The sequence below is a fragment of the Borostomias antarcticus genome (assembly GCF_949987555.1).
Source record: "Borostomias antarcticus genome assembly, chromosome: 32".
Classification (NCBI taxonomy): domain Eukaryota; kingdom Metazoa; phylum Chordata; class Actinopteri; order Stomiiformes; family Stomiidae; genus Borostomias; species Borostomias antarcticus.
The window spans coordinates 1052947-1057946 of record NC_140265.1 but is presented as its reverse complement, the minus strand read 5'-3'; positions in this window follow the sequence as shown (position 1 = coordinate 1057946).

The window sequence follows — 5000 nt, the reverse complement described above, 5'->3', positions numbered from 1 at the left end:
GGGGCCAGATAAGTGAGCTGTAAAAATTCTTCCCTGACCTCTCTCAACAAGGCGATCGAGCAAAACGTTCTTGATCTATGATGGGAAACGATGCCTAGGTATAGGTACTGCATTTGTAATGCGCTCCCCCATCCAGTTGTTAGACTGGCCCGGAGCGCAGCCCATCCAGTTGTTACACTGGCCCGGAGCGCAGCCCATCCAGTTGTTACACTGGTCCGGAGCGCAGCCTGAGGGCAGAAAGAAAGGGAGAGGAAAGATTACACAAAAAGGGAGGACAGAACACAAGGACAGTCTAGCACTCAAGCACACAGCGGGGGGGAAAACTCACACAACACAACAGCAAGTGAACCTAGGAGTCCGTTATGGGGAACAAATGGTTTTTTAACAATCCTTTAAAGGTCCCTACGGTGGGAGCAGACTTGATGTGAATGGAGAGCTTGTTCCACAGTTTCGGAGCCAACACAGCAAAGGCGCGATCTCCCGGCCTAACTGTGTTGGACCGTGGAGGTCTCCGACACATTTGGTCATCCAAATTTCGGATTCGGATGAATTTCGCGGAGGTTTACAGCGTGAAGGGATGGCTGTTGTATGTTCGGTCAAATTAGTACTGTTTACAAGTTACTGTTGTTTCGAAATGCTGAGGCGAAAGGACCTATGGTGTTTACAGGACGACTTCAGAGCTTGGTAAGCATAAACCATGTAATCCCTGAACTTGAAATCCACGTATATCATACTTTTTAGAGTTTGAGTGTGACCATAGCTAGCAACGAGCCAGGGTGCGCGCTGACGTTATTGACACAGAACTCTGTACTGCACAAAACAGAAATATTTTAACCTGTACTAGTCAGATACATGCCAGGAAAGCCAGGAATAGGGCTAAACATGAAATTCAGTGTGCATATCCTTTAACATGAACACTGTCACCAGGTCACTAGGAGAGAGGAGGGGCTTCATCTAGGCGATGGTGCGCAGCTGGTAGAAACAAGACTGTACTGTGGCGGTCACTTAATGGTCGAACTTGAGCTCGGAGTCAAATGTGACTCTGAGATTCCTGAATTGAATTGAAACCTTTATTGCCCCAGAGGGGAATTTGTTTAGCACACATCAAGCATACAGAAAACATTAAAATGTACGCCCATCACCAACACCACAATGTCACCAACCACCATCATCGTCATCACCATCCTCACCAACATCATCGCATCAACATCATCATCACTGCAACAGGCATCAACAGCTGTTCAACAATTTAATGCTTCTTGGCACAAAAGAAGTGCTGGCTGGTTTTGTCCTTGTTTTGGGCGTTCTAAACCTGCGTCCAGAGGGGAGGAGGGGGAACTCTGAGAAGAGTGGATGGGAAGGATCGTCCAGTATTCGTCTGGCAAGGTTGATGGTGTACTGGTCAGAGAGCTGAGAGATACTCTGAATATCTGAGCCATGCTTAGCAAACGTGCTCACTCTAATAGTGGGCAGACTGGACAATGACTGCTCCATCCAGATTTTGCAGTCATAGCTCGAGGGTGGCTCTGATTGGCCAGGCTGCTCAAGACATCGCAGTAGCTCAGATTTTGGGGCTGTCAGGTGAAGCTTGCCAAAGTCTGAAAGGGAAGGAGGGAAGAACTGTACCTCATGTGCAAAGAACTCATCCAAGTTACTCTCACGGCTCTGCATAGCAATGTATAGATGGCCAAAGAGTGTCACATTGTTCTGAAGCACTTTGATCTTCTTCCCGTGTTTAGGCGTTGTCTTGCGTTGAGGTTGCCTGAAGATTGCCAAGGAATTTCTCTTGATTGGATCATGGATGGAGTGGGTGCAGGTATTTTGAAGACAGATGGTATGATCTAGCATAGAAGACATATGGTACGATCCAGCATAGAAGACAGATGGTATGATCTAGCATAGAAGACAGATGGTACGATCCAGCATAGAAGACAGATGGTATGATCTAGCATAGAAGACAGATGGTATGATCTAGCATAGAAGACAGATGGTATGATCTAGCATAGAAGACAGATGGTACGATCTAGCATAGAAGACAGATGGTATGATCTAGCATAGAAGACATATGGTACGATCCAGCATAGAAGACATATGGTACGATCTAGCATAGAAGACAGATGGTATGATCTAGCATAGAAGACATATGGTACGATCCAGCATAGAAGATAGATGGTATGATCTAGCATAGAAGACAGATGGTATGATCTAGCATAGAAGACAGATGGTATGATCCAGCATAGAAGACAGATGGTACGATCTAGTATAGAAGACAGATGGTATGATCTAGCATAGAAGACAGATGGTATGATCTAGCATAGAAGACAGATGGTATGATCTAGCATAGAAGACAGATGGTATGATCTAGCATAGAAGACAGATGGTACGATCTAGTATAGAAGACATATGGTATGATCTAGCATAGAAGACAGATGGTATGATCCAGCATAGAAGACAGATGATACGATCCAGCATAGAAGACAGATGGTATGATCTAGTATAGAAGACAGATGGTACGATCCAGCATAGAAGACAGATGGTACGATCTAGTATAGAAGACAGATGGTACGATCCAGCATAGAAGACAGATGGTACGAACTAGCATAGAAGACAGATGGTATGATCCAGCATAGAAGACATATGGTACGATCTAGCATAGAAGACAGATGGTACGATCTAGCATAGAAGACAGATGGTATGATCCAGCATAGAAGACAGATGGTACGATCTAGCATAGAAGACAGATGGTACGATCTAGCATAGAAGACAGATGGTATGATCCAGCATAGAAGACAGATGGTATGATCCAGCATAGAAGACAGATGGTACGATCTAGCATAGAAGACAGATGTCTTTATGAATCGCGCATGCGTGCTGGAGCAAGTGGGGAAGCTATTTCGTTTCTGAAGACGTTTTTAAAGATCATATTACAGAGGCGTGTGAAAAACCACAACAGGCCTACGCTCTATGTAAGCACAACTAGCGATTCATAAAGACAGATTGATGAAAACAACCGTTTCGCGGCAGAAAATAGATTTTTTAGAAGCTGCATTCTCAGTGCCCCGTCCGCCGCCATTACATGGATATACTGGCTCGTGCTGGATTTCACATTTCTTCTACAGGCCTCCGAACTACACCAAAGTGATCTCGGTGAGTCAAACGTCTTATAATATGCCGTAAATAAGGTCCAGGTTGTCAAAAACGAGCATTCTCCTTTAAGAAGGTAGTTTTCCTATAAGGGCTTTAAAGGTAAACAGGTGCTTGTTCCGCCTCTCAGTAAGAAAAGGACAATCAACCATATTGTACAGCTCACAATGGTGGGTATCATATTCAGCCCCAGTGATCAATCAATCAATCAATCAAAGCTTATTTATATAGCGCATTTCATACCCAAAGGAAACACAATGCGCTTTACAGAGAACAAGGGAGGTGGGCATACGACCCACTCTCTACATATTCCAGAGGGAAGCAAAAAAACAGTAATCACCCGGGGGTCAGATAAGTGAGCTGTACAAATTCTTCCCTGACCCCTCTCAACAAGGCGATGGAGCAAGCTCCTGGAGTATGTTTGTCTACCGGCTAAGAACATTTATAGAGCAATAAATAACATTAAATTACATTTTCAGAGTAAGAGAGGCTAATAACATCATAGGAGAGACATGGCATCTAAGGCAGAGATGTATGAGGTGACATGGGTACGAGTGATGATAATAATAATAATAATAATAAAAACTTTCATTTATATAGCGCCTTTCATAAAACCCAAGGTCGCTTTACATAGGGACAGAACAGACAAGAGACAAACATGGTAGACAGAGACGCACAACATTAAGAAACGGAAGCTAGAGGTCAAAGGCCATGTTAAAGAGGTGAGTTTGAAGAAGTTCCATGATGATGATGATGACGATGACGATGATGAATACAAAAGGATATAAAAGAGAGAGTTTCACCATCAGAGGAGAGCGGTCAGTGTGGGCTAAAGTGACCCTCCCAGTCCACAGGCAGATGTATTAGAGGAGAGACTAGCGTAGCCTACTGTAGTCACCCTCACGTCCTTCACAAAGCCTAACAAACAAACCTCAGCTCCTACCTCCTTCTCAGTTTAACAGAATCAGGAAGCAGCTTGTTTTTTCCCACAAGGCCGCAGGGCCAAATAGTACTTTCCATAACCAGGTGAGTGTGTGTAGGCAGCTATTCTACGGAATTAGTCTAGCCTACTCCCTCAGACCTTCACTGGGAGTCTACCGAGTTAACATACTGCCAGTGCTAATGTTTTGCTAATGTTGTGTGTGGTGAATTCACCCTCTACCCACCAGGGGAGGGTGTTTGTCATACGGTCACATCTTAGCCTCTTCCGCTCGTTGTTCTAGAGGTATATCCAGGGGCGTTCCACAAAATTCTAGTCCCTAAACATTAACAATCTCTGTGTCCCCTGTGAATGAAATACAAGTCTCATCAAAGTGTTCTGTTTTCCTACTTGACTGTTGTTCTGACTTTGTAGTTCGTTCTCATAGATCAGTCTGTTAAAACTACAAATTCTTCCTGTGTGACATCACTTCCCTGTCCTCTTCATCCTGAAACTATGTCACTTCCTTTTTCACGTTATAACCTATCTACCTCGTCCTCAAGTGACTCACTCAGCCTGGATTCACTTCCTGTGCTCGAGTCCGAATTTGCAGACTCGTAACAGAATAAAACTATTGTCTTTGTTTGAAACCAGCTTGAACGACCACTCAGCGTGTTCTTTGAAATCTAAACTAAACCAAGTAAGATTTTTCATTTACACCCCCCCCCCTCCCGCTCAATGCGTGACACTTGGCAGCCCTGTCAATCCTAACAACTTCCATTTTCAAGGGCCCCCTCACTACTGGGGCCCTGGGTAGTCAATTCCACCCCCCCCCCCGAAAGCCCATGGATATATCCTTTGGAGCATCATATGATCTAAAGGATATGGTCCTAAAAAAAAAGGTCTTGTGGAGTCTGTTGTGTTCTGTTCAAATGTG